Source organism: Ochotona princeps, chromosome 7 (assembly GCF_030435755.1).
Source record: "Ochotona princeps isolate mOchPri1 chromosome 7, mOchPri1.hap1, whole genome shotgun sequence".
Taxonomy (NCBI): Eukaryota; Metazoa; Chordata; class Mammalia; order Lagomorpha; family Ochotonidae; genus Ochotona; species Ochotona princeps.
Genome location: NC_080838.1, coordinates 25,855,851 through 25,881,136, shown reverse-complemented (window position 1 = coordinate 25,881,136; position 25,286 = coordinate 25,855,851). Strand labels below are relative to the sequence as shown.

At 44.1% G+C, this 25,286-nt stretch overlaps 1 pseudogene; it reads right to left on the bottom strand.

The window, feature by feature from the left end:
• Positions 1 to 9,628: 9,628 nt before the first annotated feature.
• Positions 9,629 to 17,110, bottom strand: LOC101521402 (dnaJ homolog subfamily A member 1-like; annotated as a pseudogene).
• Between the last annotated feature and the right edge of the window lie 8,176 nt (positions 17,111 to 25,286).

The following is a 25,286-nucleotide window of genomic DNA, read 5'->3' as shown; positions in this document are numbered from 1 at the left end:
TTTAGAACCCCCAGAAAGTTGCAATGGTAGTTTAGTGAGCTCCTGTGTGCCATTAACTAATTTTCTAGTTGTTATCATCTTGTAACATCATGCTTAATTCTTGTAACTTAGAAATCAACATTTGAAAAAAAAAGAAATCAATATTTGGTACATAATTATTGTTTTAAAGATTTATTTATTTCTTGCAAATGGTTGCAATGGTCAGGACTTGGTCAGGTGGAAGCCAGAAGACAGAAACTCCATCTTGGTCTCTTTCATGGGTGGTAAGGCACCAAGCACGCTGGCCATCCACTACTGCCTTTCCAAGTGTTTGGCAAGGAGCTGGATAGGAAGTCCCGCAGGTGGGCTTCGAACTGCTGCGCCAATACGAGATGCGCCTTTGAAAGTAGCAGCTTAAGGTGCTGTACACAGTCCCAGTCCCCTCTACATTATTACTAACCAAGATTACCTCTTATTCAGAATTCACTAATTTTTTTTCCCATTTCCTTTTCCTGCTGCTGTTACAGGATCCCATGCAGGATGTCCCATCACATTTAGTCATCATGTGCTATAGTTTGAATCCCATGGTGAAATTTATCCTGGAGATGGTCTTGGGAGGTGAAACCTTTGAGAGGATTAGGTCATGGAAGCTCTGCCCTCATCCATGGGCTCATGCTGTGATTTCACGAGTGGGCTAATTAACACGGGAGTAGGCTTGTCTACCCTCTTATTTTGCCTTTTTGCCACAGGATGCCTTTTTTTCCATGCTGCTAAGTAAGACACAGTGAACAGGCTCTTGCCAAATGCTGGCACCTTGAGATTGGCCTTCTGAGCCTTCAGAATTGTGAGCCAATACATTTCTGCTCATTATATAGATGGCCCAGGCTGTGGCATTCTGTTATACCTGCATAAATGGGCTGAGGCTGCACGTTGCCCTTGATCTCTGCTCGGGGACAGTTTCTCAAATTTCCCTTGTCTTTCATGTCCTTGGCAATTTTCAGAAGTATGTTATTAGCAAGAACTATCGATCAAGCTTTTTTTTTTTTTTTGCACAGTGGCCTTCAGTGTGCATTTCCTGGATGCTAGATGGAAGTGATGGGTTTGGGGAGGAAAGACACAGAGTTGCAGCTCTGTTCTCAACACATCACTGATGTTAGTTCCTCAGGCTTTCTCACTATCAAGTTGCTTTTTCCTCCTTTTCCACACTCATGATAGCAAGTCACTATGCCCGGGGTGTTCGAAAGGACATGGGTGAATGGAAACTTTTGTTCCAAATTCTAGAAGGGAGAGTAGGTAAATTATTAGAAGCTTATTCTGCAAATAGTCATCTCTTTTGTTTATTGATTCAAGTACTTATTTACATCAGTATGGAGTCACAGATATTTATTTTATACTTTAACCTATAATCTGATGTTCGCTTCAGCAGGGAAAGGATTTTCCAGGACAGACTATGACAATTATTTTCCTCTAAATTGCTTGTTGCATGTATAAGCTCAGCCATCATTCTGGAGGTGGAACACGACATGGGTGGGGAAGACGCTTTACTGCTCTGATAGAAATCTACCTTCTAAGCCTTTTCTATCAAAGAGATATGCCACCAAGGAACCTTAAAAGCTGAGTTATGAAAAATGATCACGAGTGGTTTCAGCTACTTTGTATTCTGGCTTGTGCTTTCTTACAGATACATGCATGTGAATTGAACAGATATGTACTGCCAACTTTTTCTTTTCTTTTTTAAAAGATTTGTTCATTTTTGTTGGAAAGACAGACTTAGAGAAGGAGGGACAGAGGAAGATCTTCTGTCCACTGGTTCACTCCCCAAGTGGCTACAATGGCCATAGCTAATCCAATTTCAAAGTCAGGAGCCAGAAACTTCTTCCAAGTCTCCAATGCAGGTGCAGGGAGTCAAGGCTTTGGGCTATTCTTGACTGCTTTCCCAGGCCACAAGCAGGGGACTGGATGGGAAGTGGAGCAACTGGGACACAAACCAGCACCCATATGAGATCACTTGTAAGGTGAGGATTTAGTCACTAGGCCATCATGTCAGGCTCCAGCCTTTTATTTTCGAAAGATTTTGCTGGATATAAAAAGATTTGGGGGATATAAAACTAATAATAAACATTCCCTGTCTTTATGGGGCTTGTTGCATAGTGGAGAGGGCAGATTTTTAAGTTTTTAAACTTTAATAGGGTATATTAAGAACCATAAAATCATTTTTAAAATGCTGAGGAACAAAGCAACTCAACTCAGAGGATCAGGGAGGACTTTCCAAGTTTTGAGTGAGACCGTAAGACTGGCCAGATTTTGGTAGTTTGGAAGCGAGAGTTATATAGGTGAAAGGGAGCTCATAAGGGAAGACATGGAGATGAAGAACACAGGATATACATGGAAAACCGTGACAGTGAATTTGGTCACATCAGGGAAGGCTCCAGTTGCCAGCCAAAGGAGTAAGGATTCCACTCAACAAGCAAGAGGGATCCATCCTGGATCACAGTTTTAGACAAAACAAAGGTTTTTAGGAAAGCGAATTTTGCAGATAGATCTTTGTGTTTCCTTTTCTGTAAATTTGCCATTCAAAAAAAAAAGTAAATCTTTAAAAAAATGGAGGTTAGGGTCCGGCGGCATGGCCTAGCGTAGCTGCTAAAGTCCTCGCCTTGAAAGCCCCGGGATCCCATATGGGTGCCGGTTCTAATCCTGGCAGCTCCACTTCCCATCCAGCTCCCTGCTTGTGGCCTGGGAGAGCAGTCGAGGACGGCCCAATGCTTTGGGACCCTGCACCCGCGTGGGAGGCCTGGAAGAGGTTCCAGGTTCCCGGCTTCAGATCGGCGCGCATTGGCCTGTTGCGGCTCACTTGGGGAGTGAATCATCGGACGGAGGATCTTCCTCTCTGTCTCTCCTCCTCTGTGTATATCTGGCTGTAATAAAATGAATAAATCTTTAAATAAAAAAAAATGGAGGTTAAAGGCAGGAACAGTTTAATAAATTAAGGGAAAGAGAATAATTGACAAAGGGAAATGCAAGAGATTGGGGGTGGGAAATTCATTGGAGAGAGGAAATTGACCATTGGAGTGTGCTGGAAAGAGGAAGTTCAAAGAGAACCGAGATAGCTTAATGGGATTATGGTCATGAAGAAGTTCAAATGGCACTGAAGGTGAAAGAACAGAAAAATTGAGGACATGGTACTTCTTTCAGTTCAAGATTTTAGAAATGAGCCAATATGGACGATGAAGAAAGTCCAAATTTAGTTACATTGAGAGAAGACTGAGATGCAATGAAGATGGAGTTTGCTGGATTGAAGAGGAAGAAAGTCAGGGTCTTGACAGGAATATTGACATAACTGGAGCATCTCAAAGATGCCTGAAGGAGACTGAGTACAGAGGAAGATCAAGTTTGTGGGTAGAGGCCAGCAAGAGGCTTGGGATTCTATTCTATAGACAGTTCTATCCTCCTTTCTACAGACAGTCACGCAGAGGATGGCAGAGAGCGGCCTAGGCCTATGACCTTCATTCAAAATGAGGTGAGGCTGCTGAGCCCAGGGCAGTCAGCATGAGAGATGTGGGAGTGAAGCAGAAAGAATGTTCATTCATTCAAATCAGAAGGGAGAGCTGTAGGACACATTAAAGAAATAGATTCAGTGAAATCAGATGACCCATAGCTAGGGTGCATTTGGGTGGGGATGTTGGTGCAGGTAGAAAGGAGAGGAGGAGGGGTAATGGACACAGATCTGAGTGAGGGACATGGGGAAGGGGAACTCTGAGAAAGGCTGGCTGAATTGCAGATCTGTGTGTGCCTGAAGTGGTTGGTTCTAAGCACAAGTACTGTAAGTAAATATAGCTCAAGTGTGTCATACCAGAGTGGAGTCATGTACGATGCTCAGAATGCTTGCCTTGGATTGACTAATTTAAGGAGCAATGAATCTGGGAAGGTCAGGATTTTTTTTTTAATGGAGTAAATGATATCAAATGCCAACATTGTTTTACAAGTTGTGGCAGCTACATAAATAATTCCGTGTCCTAGAGTGATAGTCCACACTTTTTTTGAGTACTTTAACAACCTTGAATGCTGTAGAAATAGCAAAGTTCCTGTTTTCCTTTGGTAATTGTCATGCCAACTTTTATAGAGTGCAGCATGGTTATGTTTGTGTGTGTGTGTGTGTGTAAGGTGTTTAACAAGAAAATAACATATTCAGGAAGAGAAGTTAGTCAAAACAAATCAACTTGAAAAAATAAACTCCTTGGGGACAATGTTGTGGTACAGTATGTTAAGCCACTGGTTGCAATGCTGGCATCCAATGTCAGAGTGCTGGTTTGAGTCCCAGTTGCTTCACTTCTGATCCAACTTCTTGCTAATGTGCCTTGGGAAGCAGCAGAAGATGGTCCAAGTGCTTGGGCCCCTGCATTCACATGGGAGATATGGTTGGAGTTCCTGGTTCCTGGTTTCGGCCTTGCCTAGACCTGGCTGTTGCAGCCATTTGGGGAGTGAATCAGCAGGTGGAAGGTCTTTCTGTGTCTTTCTGTGTGTCTCCATCTCTCTCCCTGTCATTCTGCATTTTAAATAAATAAACATTTTCAAAACACTTTTTTTTTCTAAATTACAGAATCCTCCTATGGCTGAAAGAAGGAAACAATGTGTTCATGAAGTCAAAGCCCACAGATTCTGGCCTTGAATGTGGGAGCAACTGTATCACATAGCAAACGAGGGGCTTAGTCAAACCCGACTTTCTTCAGCTCTAGTTTATTCATGTGGAAAATGGGAATGAAAAGAATTATTTTCCCAGAAGTTGCATATGAGGCTGTGATGAACACCTGGCTAGGGTGTGTTCAAGGCTTGGGGATTTAGGATGGAGGCTTTGCTTGCTTTGTCAACTGCCTCTCTAGAATGAGCAGAGTCAAATCACAGTTTAAAGAGGAAGTCTGGCCCCTGAAGGCACAAACGCAAGAGCAGTTTTGAATGAGGGCTCCTTGGACTCCCTTCTTGAGTTGCCCCATTCCACCAGGGGCTCCTCCCTGAGAGCCAGGGCCAGGTCCATTTCATGAGGGAGACTGGTTCTGATTTAACTCTATTTTTTCCTGGCAATATCAGCTTCTCTTTAAAGCCACTCTTCGGTGCTTGCCTCGGCAGCACAGACTGAGGCCATGCTTTGGAAGAAAGCTAATTTTGTCTCCCAGCTGATTCCTATCTTGGGTCTTTTTTTTTTTTTTTTTAAGTCCCTCATCTCTACAGAGAGGAGGAGAGACAGAGAGGATGTTCTGTCTGTTGATTCACTCCCCAACTGGCCGCCAACGGCCAGAACTGAGCTGATCCAAAGAGGGGAGCCAGGAGCTTTTTCCAGGTCTGCCACGCAGGTACAGGGGCTCAAGGCTTTGAGCTGTCCTCCACTGCTTTCCTATGCCACAAGCAGGGAGCTGGACGGAGCATGGGGATGCTGGGATTAGAACCAGCGCCCATATGGGATCCTGGTGCGTGCAAGGCGAGGACTTTAGCCATTAGGTTATCACACCGGCCTACCCTCGGTCTTTATGACCAGAGGTTACATTGACAGTTCCAGAGTAGCCTTCTGATTTCATCTCTAGCCCTTTCCCTGCTTCATTATATTTGTTTCCGAGCTGCACTAATTTTCGGAATTAAAAATGGGAAGATTAGAAAATTGGGCTTAATTTTGCTGATAAGATTCTTAAATAATATAATTTTTTAAAGATTATAGAACTGAATTATTCCAAAGAACGACTAGATATTTCTCCAGACATCTAAGGGTCAACCAAGTCTTACCTATCTTTTGGTCCTTCCCCTCCTTTCCTTTTGGTTTCCTACCTATCTAATATCTATCTATGCATCTATGTTTCCCTATCTGTTTATCTACCTAGTTACTTATCTGACTATCTACGTTCAGCTTCTTCAGCTATCATCTATGTCTAACTATCTAGCCATCCATCTATTATCTTTAAATATGTCTTTTTAAACTTACATTTATTTTGGCTTTTTAAGGATAATTTTATCTTTGATGCTGTTTACATAGTTGACAAGGATATGTACCCATGAGGACTACTGATTATAGTGGGAAGGGTCGAAGCATGGAGGAAGATGTACGGGACAAATGCTTCCAATTTTCCTTTTCTTCCCTTTTCTCCTCTATCTGGTGATGTGGTTGGGGTGGGGAAGGGATGGGGAGGGAGCTGCTCCCAGCTGCCAAACTACATCAGTACCTGGGCATGGGGAATGTTCACTTGATGTCATCTTAGGTGTGGAGAATGTTCTGAGGGTATTATTTGAATGATCTTTATAGTTCTGAGATGCCATTGATCTGGTTGTTCCAAGGCTGAGAAAATCCTTCCAAGGTCCATTGACTGACAGAGTCTACCTCCTTGCATCCACTCAGACACTTGCTGCTAAAGCTCAGCCAGGAGAGTTAGCCAATCTTCTGTGCTCCATTTTCTGACATGGCACTCCACCTCTCTGCAGGCCTAAATAGGCTGGCTGTCTTGTCCCTCATATGCACCTGGGCATGCTGTCCACTGCACGTGCAGCAGCAGTCAAGGAGGCACAGTGCTGAGCCAAGTCAGACCACAAATCCAGCCCTGGCTGTCATGCCCACCAGCAGGAGCTGCAACTCAGCAGAGGAGTGCCCACAATTTCCTTACTAGTCCCATTTCCAGTCCTGGATCTTGTACTTTCCAGGGGGTACTGTGGTCCAGTCTGACATGACTTGCATCCTGTACTGGCACTTGCTAGCAGATCCTGCAGCAAAGCCCAGCTAGTTGGCACTTATCCTGGCTCTGGCATCTCCCAGTGGATGCTGTGGCCAGGCTTAGCTGAGATTTCCCCCAAACCCAGATTGCACACAGGCCAATGGTGTTGCAGCCCTGCCCAGAAAGTCTGTCTCCAGTCCAAGCTCTCAACCTCACCAATGGAAGTAGTGGCTTAGCACGGGAGCCTTACATGACCCTCACCAGGTTTGCTCCTGGCCTGAGATCTTGCATGTGCTGAGGGGTGCTATGGCCCAGTCTGGCATGGCTTGTGTTGCCTCACTGTCTGCCAGCATGAGAACTCACCTATAAGACCACCTCATACCAGTGGGTGTTTGGCTCAGCCTGACTAGGCCCACCTCCAGTCCCGACGTTCATTAGAAGGTACTGCAGCCATGCCAGATGAGCCCAAACCCGTCTCTCCAGTGGGCGCATGCCAGTGTGTTATGGTTTGGTCAGGCCCTGCTTGGTTCACCTCCCTGAATCAGTCCACACACCTGTGAACAAGTGGAGCGGCTTTGCCTGGCCTGGCCTACACCCAGCCCAAACTCGTGCTTATCAGTGGGAACCACAGCACACTAGGGGAATTCCCTATTTCCCCTACCAGGGTCACTCTTAGGCCCAGATCTCATTCAGACCAGCAGGTGCTAGGCCTCTTCCTAGCATAGTCTGTGCCTCAGTTTTGGCCTTTTGGTGTGCTGGTGGAAGTTGTGGCCCAGTCCACCCCACATCCAATTCTTGGGTGTGCCTGTGGATGCTGCAGCCTGGATCAGTCTGGCCTGCTCTCAATACCGATTCCCATGAGTGTTGGTGAATTCTGTGATTATGCCTAGCTTGGCCCATCACCACTCTCAGCTCTTCAGCAAACCAGCAGGAATTGCAGTCCCAAAGGGGTGATCCCACAAATCCCCCACAGAATCTGTCCCTGGGCCTGGTTTCTCATGTGCCAGTTAGTGTCATGGCCCAGCCTAATATGGCCTGCCCTATGTCCTGACACTCATGAGTGGATACTGTGGACTAGCCCAGTAGGGCTAAACTTTAGCTTTTGTGTGTGCCGATGGGCAGTGGTTGATGCCAACTAGCCTGGCTCAGGTCTCCCATGGGTAGGTGCATTGGTCTGACCCAGAGAGTTCATCTGAGATGTGAGAAGTGCTGGCAGATGTCCTGGGTATTCCTCTTCCAAACCACCCTGTCTCAGCCCCCTCATTTGCCTGCAAGTGCAGTGTCCTGGTCAGCCACTTTAAAAAAGAAAAGAAAAGAAAAGAAAGAATAGCTATGCTGGCATATTGGTGTAGTTAACACAAATTTGGCATTAAGCAGGCCCAGAATGCTTGCGAGCTATTAACTGCTTTTCTCCCAGCAGTATTAACACTTGCCTAGGTACAATGCAATCTAGGTAGTCGCCTGCATCTGGGGACTTATGTTTATTTTGGTAAGAGGAACAAAGGATGAGAAGGGGTACTAGCTGTCCAATGTCTCAAATGTTATTGGCATTTTTAAAAGTAGTTCATGAAGACAGTTAAATCATAACTAGTTTATGTCAATTGCTGGAAGAATGGTCATGGAAGAAGAGGACTTGTCTGGGGTCTGCAGAGACACAGTGTGGAGTACTGGGACAAAAGGGGCAGAACTTTGTTGAAAGGAGACTAGAAGTGGACATGATGACCCTCTCTAGGGGGACACTGATCACCCATCTCCTCCCTTGTTCTTATTGTCCAGTTGACCTGAAACAGATGATGGTCCTTCTGTCTGGCCCCCTGGAAGGTGACCAGCAGCCCTTCGAGTGCTCAGACTGGGGCCATGTCACAGTTAAGAGACCAGACCGAAAGGGGTCTCAATGGCAGTTACTGTTTTCCATGAGGTACCACCTAGCACTGTCCACGGGACGACTTGGAGCCTAGGCTGAGCTGGTCCGGTGGAAGGCTGTTTTCCCTAACCCAGCCCTAACATTCCTGCTGTGATCTAGGGCAAATTGATGACCTGACTTCTGGCTAAATACTCAGCATGACAGCTGGGGCTAGACCAGATGAAAGCCAAGAGCTAGAAACATAATCATGACCTCCTACATGGGTGTCGGGAGCCCAGCTGCTGGAGTTTAGCATTACTGTTTCCCAGGGAGTGCATTAGCAGCAGCTGGAGTCAAGAGCCCAACATAGCTATTGAGCTCATGTACTTCCATAGAGGATGTGAATGTCTTAATTGAGCTAGATGTCCACTTCAGGTACCTCAATTTTTTGAACTTGTCTATCCAGTTATCTCTTGCACTGTACTGTAGTCAGTCACTGCCATTCCTGTGACTACACCAGAGACATTATTAGTTAAGACCAATAGTCTCATCATAAAAATGTGGACAGCAGGGCCCAGCACAGTAGCCTAGCGGCTAAAGTCCATGCCTTGAACGTGCTGGGAAACCATATGGGTGCCAGTTCTGATCCCAGTGGCCCCGCTTTCCATCCAGTTCCCTGCTTGTGGCTTGGAAAGGCAATCGAGGACGGCCCAGAGCCTTGGACCCCTGCACCTGTGTGGTAGATCCAGAGGTGTCTCCTGGCTCCTGGCTTTGGATCAGTACAGCTCTGGCCATTGGTGACCATTTGGGGAGTGAATCAATGGATGGAGGATCTTTCTCTGTCTTTCTCTTCCTCTGTATATCTGACTTTCCAATAAAAATATAAAAAAAACTTTAAAAATGTGGATAGCAAATTAGTATCACTTCACCAGGATCAGAGACACCCTGTCTTTATCTGATTCCCACCAATAGGGGTTCCATCTAGCAGTCTAGTTGCCATTCTTATGGTAAAACCAGAAACCTGGAGGAACTCTTCTTTCCAAAGGTGGCAAAAATAGGGGGGAGTCATGATTTAATATTTTATATTTAATATTAGCATTAATATTTTCAAAAAATAACTTCACCAGGGACCAGAGGCCCTAACTGAACATTGGCTCGTTTGACTCTTCACAATAATGGCGCTTTCCTGGTTTGGATCAAAGTCCATGAGTTCTTACTGATCCATATCGTCAGTCTCTTCTACCTCCTTCCTTTCAGAAAGAAGTTTTTCCAGTAAAGAGAATTTATCAGGAGAGAAAAAGTCATTCTCAGGAAAGTTGACCTTAAACTCAATGACAAGGCAACCCCTTTCATAAGGTCTATGATAATCAGCATGTCTTCACTTAGCACACGTTGGTATCTACAGGCTAGACAGTCTGACCTGGGTCAGAGGTGATGATTTTGCTTTGGTTGTCAAGAGTGAAAATTGGTGGGCCTGGCACAGTAGCCTAATGATTAAAGTTCTTGCCTTGAATACATTGGCATTCCATATGGGTGCCAGTTTATATCCCAGTGGCCCTGCTTCCCATCCAGCTCCCTGCTTGTGGCTTGGAAAAGCAGTCAAGGACGGCCCAAGGCCTTGGGACCCTGTACCTATGTGGGAGACCTAGAAGAAGCTCTAGGCTCCTGGCTTCAGATCGGCACATGGCTGTTGGCAGCTGCTTGGGGAGTGAATTAGCAGATAAAAGATCTTCCTTTCTGCCTGCCCTCCTCTCTGAATATCTGTATTTCCAATAAAAATAAAATAATTTTTTTTTAAAAGAGAAAGAGTGAAAATTGGTTTCAGGAACCACATAATGCAACGCTTCAACCGGTTGTATGTCCATACACAACAAAAGGTCTTCCCCTTGTTGAGTGAAAAGAGCATGGTCCTTCTGATCTAATTCAATGGTAATATCTCCTGTCTCCAGTCCTGCTTCTTGGCCTCCTTCACCATGGAATTTTATGCTTTGCCCATCCTTCATGCTTTTTTCAACATGTAACTTCTAGAATTTTCTTCTCTCGAACTATTTTCCTTGCGTTACAGCTTTTACATCTGTCTTTAGGATTGACATGTTCCCCATGGCTCTGGCACTCCATGCATACAAACTGAACTTGCTGAACTATTTCTGGTCCTATATGATGAATTCTTACTTGTATTACAGTGTCTCGGCTATTGGGTAAGACTGTCGAGTATGACTCTCTAAAATGTAGGCTTTCCAACTTTTTCAGACTTGTGTTTTAGTTGCCTCTTCTGCTCAAGGCTTAGTCACCTCCACTCTGTTCCCTAAACAGCATTCAGACTTACTGTTTCTGGTTCCCTTCCACTCTGTGTCTTTGTTTTCTCTTAACTCCCAAGCTCAGCCCCCATAAAATTGCTCCTGATGTTTCTTTTTTCAACTTGGATGTCACTGTACCAATGTCATTTGCTTAGGAGCCCCTTAGGGCTGGGGAGTTTGTTGTTTTCATTGTTCTATCCCCAGTGCCCAGAATATATGAATGTTGGACTGATGAATGACAGAGGGAGTGCTCCACCCTCTCAAACTATGACAAGTTTTTTTATTATTCATTTTTATACCTTTGTATTCAAATATGCCTGATACTTGCAATTTTCATCTAAATCTGAATTTACATCAAAGGACACCATCAACAGAGTGGGAAAAAAAATCCCTAGGATGGAAGAAAAATATTTGTAAATCACATATCTTATAAGGGATTAATATCCAATAACATAAAAAATTTCTAAAATGAATAAACACTTCTCCAAAGTAGATATACAGGTGACTTGTACAGACATGACAAGATGTGCAGCCTCCCTGATCATTAGGGAAATGCAAATACGCTTCACAAACAAAATAATGAGAGTTGATGAGGATGTAGAGAAATCAGAGCACTTGTATACTGCTCGTGGTGATGCGAAATTGTGGAGCCACTGTGAAAAACAGCATGATGGCTCCTCAAAAATTTATAAATATACTTACCATACGATTCAGAAATTCGCTTCTGAGTGTGTCTAAAAGAGTTTAGAACAGGGAGTTGAAATGATAATGATAATCCAACGGTCATATCTGTGTTAGCCAAATAGCCACAAGGAGGAGTGAGTCAATAAACAGGTCGCAATATGAATGAGATATGATGCCAAATGTTAGCTGAAAGAAGCTATATAGAAAAAAGACAAATATTACATGATTCTTTTTTTAAAAAGGTTTATTTATTCTTATTGGAAATGCGGATATACAGAGAGGAGGAGAGACAGATCTTCCGTCCGATGGTACACTCCCCAAGTGACCGCAACAGCTGGTGCTGAGCCAATCTGAAGCCAGGAGCCAGGAGACACCTCTGGATCTCCCACACAGGTGCAGGGGTCCAAGGCTTTGGGCCGTCCTCAACTGCTTTCCCAGGCCACAAGCAGGGAACCGGATGGGAAGTGGAGCTGCCGGGTTGGGAACCGGCGCCCATATGGGATCCTGGCACGTGCAAGGCAAGGACTTTAACTACTACGCTATCACGCCGGGCTCATTATGTGATTCTGATTACCTGAGGTACCGAGAATCTTATAGTCCCATAGAGACAGGAAATAAAATGGTGGCTTCCAAGGACTAGGGAGAGAAAAGAATAGCAAGTTATTAGTTATTTAGTGAGTTAAATTTTTCTTTTTTCCTTGCTGAGATGGAAAAAAGCCTTAGAAATAGGTGTCATGATGGTCACACAAATGTGAATTTATTTGATGCTGCTGAACTACACACATAAAAGTGCTGAAAAAGGAATGTTTTTGTTTTGCATATTTTACTACAACAAACACAAGAATAAAAAGAAAATCTATGTTCCCTGCTAAGCACAAGCTTGGTTGCTGATGACGAACTTAACTGTCTTCTAGAGCTGTGTGTCCAGCACTTTGCACAGTGCATAGGATGTAGCAGAACCGTGTGTTGGGGATGAATGAATGAACATATGAGGAACGCCTTGGTGGGGGAGAGACCAAGCCAGTCAGAGCCAAATTTCCATCCAGGGAATCTTGGCCTAAAGTCAATGTAGCATTTTGTGGCACATGTTCTCACCATGCTTCTCTCAAGTCAGCCAAGTCAAATTATAACTTCTTAGGGTCCAAGTTTCCATGTCTCTAAAATCTGGGTTGTCCTTGACCAGCCTCTTATAATTCTTTTTCTTTGTTTCTTTCTTTCCTTTCACTCCTTTCTTTCCTTTCTTTCTTCTTCTTTTCTTTTCTTTTCCTCCTTCTTTCCTTCCTTCCTTTTTTTTTTTTGACGAAACAATTTAAGAATTTGTTTGGAGGGCCCAGCACTGTAGCCTAGTGCCTAGTCCTCACCTTGCATGCACCAGGATCCCATATGGGTGCTGGTTCATGTCCCAGCTACTCCATTTCCCTCCCAGCCTGAGGCCTGAGAAAGCAGTAGAGGATGGCCCAAAGCCTTTGGACCCTGGACCTGCATGGGAAACCCAGAAGAAACTCCTGGCTCTTGGCTTTGGATCAGCTCAGCTCTGGCCATTGTGGCCACTTGGGGAGTGAATCAGCAGATGGAAGATCTTCCTCTCCGTATTTCTTTCTGTCTGTAAATCTGACTTTCCAATTAAAAAAAATCTTTTTAAAAAGTTGTTTAGAAAGTTGAGTTAGAGAAAGAGTGGGGAGCTAGAGAGAGAAATGGGTCACACCCAAATGGCCCAAAGGCCTGGGTGGGGCTAGGCAGAAGCCACCAGCCAGGACCTTCATCTGGATTTCCCAAAGTGGGTAGAAAGGGCCCAAGCCCTTGAGTGGTCATCTGCTGCATCCTCAGACACCTTAGCTTGGAGCTGGATCAGAACCACAGTAGTCAACACTCAAAACAGTGCTGTGATATGGGACACCAATGGTGCAAAAGGGGGCTTATCTGGCTGCACTATAACACCAGCTGCCTGCTGTGATTCTGGAGAATTCCTGAGAGAACTGGATGATCCGCTGGTGGAGGGCTCTTCTGCTGTTGCTACTCAGCCGCCTTTGGCAGGTGTCACAGGCCTGGGTTCTTCCTTTAGGTGAGATCTTGGCTACCCATGTTAGCAGTGATGTAAACTCACCTCTGTCACTGTCACCTCTCTTACATAACAGATCTACCTTGCCTGATGGTCACAGCTGCTCTTCTTTTTCCTGCTCTGGAGCAATGAAGCTGCACTGAGCTCCAAATGGATGGACCATAAAACCTTTGTTCAGTTGCCCGCATAACCTTTATGTTTCTATACACATCAGATTGAAAGCCCTGGAGGAGCATAACCACTGAATTTAACTCACATTCACCGTTCTAAATTCAGTGCAGTGAACAGGTCTGGTGTATCCCCATGATGATGATGAAGAGGAGGATTTGGAAGATTTTTTCCCGTGATATCGAATGAGACTGCCGGATTTATTGGGTCCGCTTAGAATTTTCTAGACAGTTTCCCTTTCTTCACTTGAATATCTTATTCCCTGGGAGTGAAATGCATAGAGACAGGGTGGTAAATGGTCTGAAAACAAATGTACTGTAATACATTTATGTTGGGTACAAAAATAAAACAACCCAAACCTAGTTTTCCTTACAGTCTTTAAATCCAGATGGTAGTAAAATTTGACATTTCAATTCTGTTTGTGAAATTCATTTTGTTTTTAAATTGGGAAGAACCATAGAGTTAAAAATTGTCTGAAATACTAGGGAAGCCTGGAGAGATCTCTTTGGGAGTGTTATTGATATGTACTTGGTATTTTAGAGTGAGTTGGCAGGCATTGGCACACCTGGGATGGATCTCAGCAGGCCATGGTCTTGAGATACAATCTCCTCTTATTCCAACCTCATATGAAATAGGCAAGTAATGAAAAGTCTGTACAAAAATAGAAACTGTTGTTGTAATCACACTTAGTTAATATTTTTAATTCCTGAAGGAGTCGCAAATGGAAAAATTAGCATCAGAATTCCATTTGTATTTGCACTACTTACAATATTTGTATTGGGATGCTGAACAACATTCCAAACTAGTTGGAGATGTTGCTACAGAACCACAAACTGGGTCTGTTCACTTGATGCACAGAAAACCAATGGCTAACATCGGAGTGGTGGAAGACTGTAGGTATTTATTGCAGATCACAGGGCAAGGAGCCCCGCAGCAGCTATTGCTTAATTCTTGGTCTCCCACACGAGTTAGGAGAGAAGGTTCTTACACTGGAATTGGGGCTGAGAGGTGTGTAATCAGCTTTTTGATGTTCAGGTTCCCAGTAGGTCCATGGTGTTCATGACCTTCCTCAAATTGGTCAGTGAGGCTGTGCTCTTTAGGGAATTTATGATGGCCAGGTGGGCTCCAGCTGGTCTGGGGATTACAGGAAAGGACAGATTGTGCCCAGACCTGAAATTCCCCTACACAAAGCACCCCAGGACAAAACTGGCCGTTACAGTTCTTATCTATTGGAGAAGCAAATGACTCCTTGAATCTGGTGGTTGGAGCCTTGCAAGGCCAGTTGAACTACTCTCAAGTCAGTGAATTCTTTATGATAAAGGACAAGCAAAAACATCTTGGACTAAAGCAAACAGACAAGAGGCTGGTTTCAGTTTCTACAATATGGGAATTAAGTTGCAATAGGAAAATGTTTTCGTTCCACGCGGTACGCAATTCCCAATATGTCTGTTTTAATTTTTTCTTTTTAGATTTATTTGAAAAACAGAAAAAGAGATAGGAAAGAGAGTGAGAATTATTTTGTCTGCTAGTTTACTCCTCAGATGCCTTCTACAGTTGGGGTAAGGGTGGGAGGATGGGACAGGTTGAAACCAGGAGCTATGAAGTCAGGCTGAGTCTCCTATATGGGTATCAAAGACCCAACTACTTGAGCCAACTACCTGCTCCCTCCTGGGGTGTGCAGGAACAGGAAGCTGGACTCGAAAGTGGAGCCAGAACCTGAACCTAGAAACTCCAATAAAGGATATAGGCGTCCCAGGCAGCATCCCAAATGTTCCACCAAATGCTCACCCCTACAAGTCTATTTTTATAAAGTTCTGTTAAATCATGTAAGTTAAGTCACATAAGGTCTATCTTTTTTTTTTTTTAAAGATTTAGTTACTTATTTAGAAGAGTTATATATAGAGAGAACTTTGTATCCACTAATTCACTCCCCAGATGGCTGCAATGGTCAGCTGGGCCAGGCCAAAGCCAGGGAGCTTCATCCAGGTCTCCCACCTGGTTGGCAGGGATTTAAACTGCTGCATTTCCCAGGCTATAGCAGAGAGCTGCATGGAAACACGCAAACTGGCATAGGCTGTAGCTTTATGCACCACACTACAATGCCAGTCCTTATGAAAGTATTTTCGAAAACTGTGTACTGATTATTTTACTTGAAAGACAGAGATTGAGAGTGAGAGATGGACAGAAATCTCTAATCCACTGATTGACTCCCAAGGCCCATGTCAGCCACGCCCAGCCAGTCTGATGGGAATTCCATCCCAGTCTCCAGTGTGGGTGGCAGGTCGTCATCTGCTGCCTCCTAGGACCTGCCTTAACAGTAAACTGGAACTGGAGTGCAATCACAACTTGAACCCAGGCACTCACTCAGATAAGTGGTGTGTGAGTATTTAAGCAGCAGCACTTGGTCCATGTAAGATTCCTTTTTTTTTAAGATTTATTTACTTTCACTGAAAAGTCAGACATACGGAGTTGTGGAGAGACAGAGAAGATCTTCCATTCACTGATTCACTCCCCAAGTGGCCACAACAGCTGGTGCTGACCCATTTCAAAGTCAGGGAGCCAGGAGCTTCTTCCAGGTCTCCCGTGAGGGTGCAGGGTTCCAAGGCTTTGGGCCATCCTCAACTGCTTTCCCAGGCCACAAGCAGGGAGCTGGAAAGGAAGTAGAGCAACCGGGATACAAACCAGCACCCATATGGGATCCCGGAAGTGCAAGTTGAGGACTTTAGCCACTGCGCTACAGTGCTGGGTCCATGTAAGGTCCTTTTATAAGTATTATGTGCACAGCAAAGCTCCAGTTTGATGAATTAAACAAAAATATTGGATTCAGAGTTGTCAAAACCAACAAAACCCCAGCCTCCACCTTGCAAAATCCCTTATTGACAAAACTCACTATTGACCATGTCTGCCCCCTCCGTATTCTTGCAGGAATGCGTAGGAGCAAACTGCTATCTTTGTGTTATAAGCTGTAAATAAGTTAAGTTTCTTTGGTAGACAGCTTGGAATGCTCAACCTGAATGGGTTTAATAGGGCCTGGCACAGTGGCCTAGAGGCTAAAGTCCTTACCTTGAACGCGCTAGGATCCCATATGGGTGCTGGATCTAATTCTAGTGGCCCTGCTTCCCATCCAGCTCCCTGCCTGTGGCCTGGGAAAGCAGTCGAGGATGGCCCAAGGCCTTGGGACCCTGCACCCGTGTGGGAGACCCGGAAAGAAGCTCCTGGCTCCTGGCTTCGGATTGGCTCAGCTCTGACCGTTTTGGCCGCTTGAGGAGTGAATCAGTGGATGGAAGATCTTCTTCTCTGTCTATCTGCCTTTCCAATAAAAAAAAAAATCTAAGTGTCATTAGTAACTGGCAAATCTGGCTTACCTTACCTGTTGCTTGACATCTAGAAACATCTCCAGGGCCACCTGTCATCTCCATGTCTCTCTGTTTCACATATAGATCTTATTCTCAGATGTGATCTCCACTCTTGGTTGCAGAAAGGCTACTATCTCCCAAGATATCATACTCCCAAGATTTCAAATCCATCAGACATGAGAAAGCCTCTTACTGTGCCCTTCGGCCCCGTCCCCCGCCGAGACTAAAGCCCTGGATCTGATGCTGAGTGGCTCAAACTGGGTGCCACATGCCTGTCCTTGAGCCTTTGCCAAAGAGGATTATTTTGCACAAGATGATTCATGACTCATGTTGGGTTTGAGTGGGATAAGGTCTTTAAACTCCATGGCTCAAGATTGGTGGGAAACAGCTATTCTCTTTAAGGAATGTGGTGATAAACACAGGGACTGAAACGACAGACATTGTGTGTAAATTATATTTAAGTAAAGTATTCAAAATTTTAATAAAATGTTTACTAGTATTAATCAATATGTGCTAGGGCATGGGAAGATAAATAAGAGATCTGGGATAGCAGTCGAGGACAGCCCAAAGCCTTGGGACCCTATGCACACATGGGAGACCCAGAAGAAGCTCCTGGCTCCTGGCTTTGGATCGGCACAGGTCCAGCCGTTGCAGCTACTTGGGGAGTTAAACAGCGGACAGGATGTTTCTCCCTGTATCTGCTTATACTATAAATCTGCCTTTTCAATTAAAAAAATAAAATGTCTTAAAAAAAAGGGAAGGGTATTTTTCAAGTTTATTATGGTCAGGGGCACATACAATTCTGTTTTACAAAAAATATTTAATTTATGAATTTGAAATGCAGAGACAGAGGCAGAGAGAGACAGACAGATTTTTGATTTTCTGGTTCACTCCTTAAATGGCTGCGATGGCCAGCAGCCAGGAGCCATAAATTCCATGAGTCTCTCATGGGTGGCAGGAGTCCAACTTGGGCCATTGTTTATGGCTTTCCCAAGCGTATTAAAAGGGAATTGGATTAAAGTGGAGCAGCAGGGACTTCAATTGGAGCCCATTTGGAATGGTAATATCTTGAGTGGTGGCTTACCCTGCTGTGCCACAACATTGGCCTCATAACAAAATTCTTGTTGCTGTCTTTGTTTTTTAGATTTATTTTTACTAGGAAGGCAGACTTACAGAGAGAAGATGAGACAGAGATGTCTTCTGTCTGCTGGTTCACTCCCCAAGTGGCCGCAATGCCTGGAGCTGAGCCTGTCTGAAGCCAGGAATCAGGAGCTTCTTTCGGTCTTCCACATGGGTGCATGGTCCCAAGGCCTTGGGCCCTCCTCGACTGCTTTCCTAGCCCTGGTTGGAAAGTGGAGGAGCAGCTGGGATACAAATTGGAGCCCATATGCTTTCCTGGTGCGTCCAAGGTGAGAATTTAGCCACTGAGCCATTTCTCTAGGCCCCACAGCACAATTCTTGAAGTTGATGCTGCTATGTGAGTTTTATGTTCCCTGCTTCTCATGTATTTAAATATAAGGGATTGAACATATGATATATTGATAGATATAACTTTGATGTACTTCAGAAAGATTCAGAAATGAACTATTTTCTCCACATCCTTCTTCTGGGAACCAAATTCTCTGGAGATGGAGAAAACAAATTTCTTGAAATTCTTGCCCCCCTCCTTTTTTTTTTTTTTTTTGCTAACCATGCTCTATGTTTAGACCAAAAGGAGAGAGTTATTTCTGGCACTGGGCTGAAGGCAGTTCCTCTGTGTGTGAGCATTGCTACTGTATACAGAAACTGCATATGAGTATTTATGTGAGCTCTGACAGTTACAGCTTCCATAACTGGCTCTGCTACAGGTTCCTAGCTGATTCTCCCCGTTTTTTACATGTCTCTTTCCCCTTCCATAAATGCATAATATATGTATGTATGCATGTACACATGCATGCGATTGTACACAGTTGATACTAAAGAATGTAACAAATGATATAGCACATTCATCTGCCAATCAGAGTGGATGCAAGCCATAAACCCCCAGCACAACTATACAGGGACGTAAGAGCTGAATATGAGCTCTCCATATAGGCTCCGTGTAATGGAGTAAAAACATGATTAGCAGGAGGATTCCCCAGGCATGTCTCCTAACCCTTCCACTGGAAATGGGGAGGAAAATGAGAAACAGAAGTAAAGAACACGTGAATTGGAATAAGTTGTTCTTGACGAAAAAAGAATGAATGGAAGAGGAAGAACTCCTATGTTTCTTAGGGGAGTGATCATTAGTCTTGCTATCTCAGAAATAAATTCACCAATATCCTTCATGGTAACTTATTTGTCATTGGTTATTAGGCACACACATTTTTAAGTGCTTTTGGTATGCACTGGAACAAAGCCATGTGAACTCATAGTTTTACATAGTTGTGGGAAAAAAATTACCAACACATTTAAGGACATAATCTACCTGTGAAAATTTATCTACTTGACTCATTGCACTCTTCAGGCTGGCTACCTTCTGTAACTATCAGGCAACAACTCAGCTGTGATTAAGGAAGAGGGACTTGTATGACTTGGCTCAAATCAAGCTTGGTCCTGTTTTTTTTTTTTTTTTTAACTGATGTCAGGGTCCAGGAGCTTCTTCCAGGTCTCCCATGCAGGTGCCAGGTCCCAAAGCTTTGGAACATCCTCTACTGCTTTCCCAGGCTACAGAAATGGAGCTGGATGAGAAGTGGAGCAGCCGGCACATGCTGGCACCCATGTGGGATCCTGGCACTTGGAGGTGGAGGAATTGCCAATCGAACCATTGCTCCAGGCCCAGTACTGTGTTTTTTAGCCTGGCCTTTGCCCACCTCACTTTGGGTGGTTTTAACAGGATGAGGGCTCACAAAGTTCATCTCATTGAGAGACTCACTTCATGTGCTGAAGGATGATACGGTCCTTCAGGAAAGTTTTTAAACAGACAAGAGCTTTTAATTTAACCTCTCAGGCTGGATTAACTTGAACATGCTGTTCGTGTGAGGCAAACAGAGAACACTGGCAGTTTAGATACCCCTGCATCAACATCATCAAAAAAGTTGCAAGTAGCTCTAGAAAATTCTCCAGGATGCTTTTAGAATTGACCCAGGGTAACCCTCCTGAATTCTGTGTCCTTGGCGAAGTGCACCTAAACCTTGGACTTACTGTAGGGAGAATCAAGTAAGAGTTATACAGTAAGCAAAGAAAACTGTGCAGGTTTTGATACCTTATCATAGTAAATTCATTCTTGTGATTTTATTACCTTGATTGATTGCTTGCACATACTTCTGAAAGCCCTGTGCTTTGTGATTTGAATTTGATAATGTGGATGACTCTGGTATCCATATTGGCTCAGTATCCATCTGATTGGAAGTAGAGCCACTTTGACCTAAAATAACATGCTGCTTACATTGTTTTGACAAAGAGGCCTTTTCCCATTGTCTTGAATGGCAATAAAAATGTTGGGCATTAGCCTTCTGGCTAGAAGTGAAAAACTCTATAATAACTTCATTTCTATGAAGAAATTAAAGTCTATCCATGTTATGTTGGTTTAAAATAAGTTTTATGAGAATTGAACACTCATAAATGAAAGAATTACTTGTCTCATAAATCATTTCTCTCTGTGTAAACCTATAGAATATGTGGTCAAACTATTAATGCAGTTTAAAATTACTTCTCAGTAGTGTTCCTGCTGATAAAATCTGGACAAAAGAGCTGAAGTCAAAACTTGGAGGGTGGGCCACGCTACTCTGATAAACTTGAAGTAGGCTCTGTGGAACTCTGTAAAGCTAACCGAAACAGATAAGAATTTTCTGAAATTGTAAATGGATCACAGTAAACATTTTAGCTGGTAAGAAGACTGGGAGATGGGTCTGCTGTGATAGCCTAGTGGCTAAATCCTTTCTTTGCATCCATTGGGATCCCATATGGGTGCTGGTCTCTGTCCTGGCTGTTCCACTTTCCTTCCAGCTGCCTTCCTGTGGCCTGGGAAAGCAGTCTAGAATGTCCCAAATCCCTGGGACCCTACACGTCACCGCCCAGCAGCGACACTAAAATGACGAGGCATACTCTGAGGGTCTGGGAAAAGCTGGAACTGCAACCAGACCCTTCACTGCCAAAAGCGGCTGTGTTTAAATCCTTCTCTCCGCTGCCCCTTTCCCCGTTGGACTTAACTTTCCTCCCCGCTTTTCCAGCCCTCTCTCCGCTTTCCCCGTCTGTCTTCCCCTGCCCTATTCTTCTCATTCCAGCCCTCGTTCTCCTCCCCATCTTTCTTGTCGTAGTAGTCGTCGTCGTCATCCGTCCGTCTGTCTGTCCGTCCGTCCCTAGCTTTTACCAGCTACTTTTATATCGTTCTCCACCAATCACTTCTCCCCGTGGGTCCACTTGGCGCTATGTGATAGACCAGTAGCAATGACATAATCCCAGCGAGGGCATTAGCCTATCCCTGCGACTTCCTGTTTACCTGCTGGCGAGACCAACTTCGCCTCTTGGCCCTGGGCCAGCCACCATCTTGTAACGGCCCCTACCAATCCCGGGAGTGGCTTTAGCACCCCACTCCCCACACCTACACTTGTGTGGAAGACCTGGAGGAAGCTCCTGACTCCTGCTTTGGATCGGCTCAGCTCCGGCTCAGTTGCAGCCACTTGGGGGGGGAGTGAGTCAGTGGATGGATGCTCTTCCTCTCTGTCTCTCCTTCTATCTGTATGTCTGTGTTTCCAATAGAAAAAAAACCAAAAACAAAACAAAAAAAACATAACTTGTTTTTTTTAAGAGGACTGAGAGATCTGTCAGAAAATTGGGTTGGGCATTAGATGATGAAGGCCTGATGAATGTCGGGTCTGCAAGAGGAGGAAGGAGAGAGGGGAGAGACAGTAGGCATCTCAAGGGATAGGGGATGCTTGTAGAGCAGAGGAGCTGGGAAAGAGCTGATCAGAAGGACTCAGAGTAAGTAGGGCAGGACTTCGGCTTTATTGCTGCTGTGTCTTCCAATCTACCTCAATGCATGACATAGAGAAGATGCCCAAGAAATACTTACTGAAAGAGCAGAGGACACTTGGAGCATCAACAGTGCATTTTCCCAAATGACCTTCTCAAACTGATGCTTCCCTTGATGTTGGCATGACACCTGAGACTGAGTGTAAGAAATTACCAGTGTAGGATTTTTATTTCATCAGGTGGCCTTATTGCACAGACAGTGTGTCCTGAATTGGCCTTTAGTATTTCTCTAGGATTATATTTAACATCTCCAAAGGGTGACATTCGTATAAATCTTTTTTCATCTTGGGAACAATGAAATGATTTGTTGATAGACATGTCTGTTTACTTCCTTCATAAATCTATGGAGAGAAGTGTATTGCATTAGTGTTTGTTTGCTTTGGGTGATATATAGGAACTGGAAGTATGGAGTTGACCTGTAGGGAAGAAGACGAAGGTCCCAGGATTTACAGCTATGCAGTTTCTCATGAAACAAGGAATTATGGAATATGAGGATCCTTTAAATGGCTAAAGTTCTTATTCTCAAGAAACTAAAGTAGAAAAGGCCAAAATTGTATGGTAAATTTGAAATGGGTAATTGAGAAAACTAGTATAGTACTGGGTCTTCTCTATGTGTTAATAAAGAGAGACTTGGTTTAGATGATGTGTAAGGTTTGTTCTAACTCTGAAATCTGTAATTTTTTCTGACCTTAAATTGGGAATATCATCTTTTTTTTTAATGATTTATTTACTTTTCTTGGAAAGGCAGATTTACAGAGAGGGAAAGACAGAAAGAAAGATCTTCTATCCACTGGTTCACTCCCAAATTGGGTACAATGGCCATAATTGAGCTGATCTGAAGCCAGGTTCCAGGAGTTTCCTCTGGGTCTCCCATATGGGTGCAGGGTCCCAAGGCTTTAGGCCATCCTCGACTGCTTTTCCAGGCCACAAGCAGGGAGCTGGAAAGTGGAACAGCCTGGAGAGGAGCCAGCACCCATATGGGATCCTGGGCCTGCAAGATGAGGGTTTAGCCACTGAGCCATTGCGCTGGGCCCTCTTTTTTTTTTTTAAAGATTTATTTTTATTGAAAAGGCAGATATACAGAGAGGAGGAGAGACAGAGAGGAAGATCTTCCGTCTGATGGTTTACTTCCCAAGCAGCTGCAACAGCTGGAGCTGAGCCAATCTGAAGCCAGGAGCCAGGAGCTCTTCCAGGTCTACCACGCAGGTGCAGGGTCCCAAAGCTTTAGGCCTTGCTCCAGTGCTTTCCCAGACCACAAGCAGTGAGCTGGATGGGAAGCAGGGCCGCCAGGATACGAACTGGCGCCCATATGGGATCCTGGTGCGTGAAAGATGAAGACTTTAAACACTATGCTGTAGCGCCGGACCACCCCCCTTTTTAAATTTTTATTTATTTATTTATTTATTTATTTTTAATTATTTATTATTTAACTTCATTAATTACATTGTATTATATGACCCACCCCCTTTTTTTAAACAGTGTCTTTCATTTAACTTATTTCTGAATACTAGAGTTCCACATTCCTACGAAGATTTACTTTAAGAGCTATGGACATTCCATTGGTGTTCATAGCAGCAACTTCTCTTCGCTTGTTAAGATTTTTTTTTTTTTTACTTTTAGGTTTTTTTTTAAAAAATTTTTAAAATTCTTTTATTTTGGTAATCTTTACATAGTTGATTAGGGCACAAAGGGTCAATAGCTACAGGAAAGTGGGTAATACCATTGTTTCTACATTAATATTTTTTTTTTTTTTCTGTATCCGGGGTAAGGGAAGAGATAAAGGGAAAAGCCCCACCCAGCCTCCGACCTATCCCAGGTCCCCGATGTGAGGCATGCTCTGAGGGTCCTGCTCATGCAGTTTTGATAGTTCAACAGTTTTGACTTGCTGCCAATCTCGCCGCTCCAAGCGCAATGAAATCTCTTCAGAATCCACTGGCTGACATAGTCTCTTCATGGTTGGGGTTCTGAGATCAACTGTTCAGTTGGAGGGATCCTCAGAGAAAACTTCGTCTGAGGTGATCCCAGACCTGATTCTTGTGTGTGCTTGCCAGTACAGGGTCTGGCACAGTCCGTCGACCTAATCAGGTTATGAATATTCTTGTGGTTGCAATTGCTTCCAGCCCTGTCTTGCACGCAAATCAATGGATGTTGCAGTCCAGCCCGATCCTGCCCACTGTATACTCAGCCTCATGCAAACCAGTGGGAGCTGTGGTCTAGTTGGGGCAACTCCCCATAACCCCCACCAGGCCTGCCCCTACCCTGGTTCCCATGCTTGCCAGTATGTACCGCAGACTTGTTCAGTCTGTCATTTGTTTAGATTTAATAACTTAAGTCTTTCAGGGTGGATGGGCATTTGATCTAACAGTTACATCACCAACTAGAACACCTGTGTCCCATTTTTGAGTGCCTGCCTGATTCTAGTCCCAGCTACTTTTGTTACTATCCTATTTCTTACCACTCTTCTTACTGTCTTCTTACTACTTCCTGCAAATGTGCACCCTGGGAGGCAGCAGGGGATGGCTCTAATATTTGAATCTGTGCCACCCACGTGGAGATACCTGAATGGAATTCCAGTCTCCTGGCTTCAGCTTGGCCCAGCCCTAACTGTTGTGAGCATTTTTGGAGTGACTGAACTAGGGAATGGAAGGCTCTGTCTCTCTCTCTTTCAAATAAAAGAAAATAAATAAATTAAAAATTTAGTCTTTTAAAGTTATGCAACACAGCTGTTGTGTTTGGAACATCTCGTTTGGTAAGGTTGTAAAACATACCCAGAAATTTACTGGGAGCCTCTGCAGACATAAGTCAACTTGTTTTTAGGTAGTGTTTATAAACGGTGTATTTACACACCCACTGTATCTCTCCTGAGTCACCACATTCCACTTAGAAGTTGGTGGCTATAGTTTGTCCTTTCAATTCTAGCCTGGAACCTTTTTTCTTACCTAATGTTGGGTGGACATGGAATCCTATCATGAGCATGAATGAGTAAGCAGACATCTAACTAGGCCACATTTCTTACTTGCTGTTAAGCAATGCCTGAGCTCTTGCTCCAATTCTTAGTTTAAAAGATTTGCTGTAGACCATCCTGTTTTCAAGAGTTGCTACTCTGTGAAAATTTCCTTGGTAAATATATATGAGGTGTTGTTGACCTTAGAGCCCTCTGTATCTATTAAACTGGAGGAGTGGAGATTCACACAGAGGGTATGGCTGTAAGTTGACAATTTG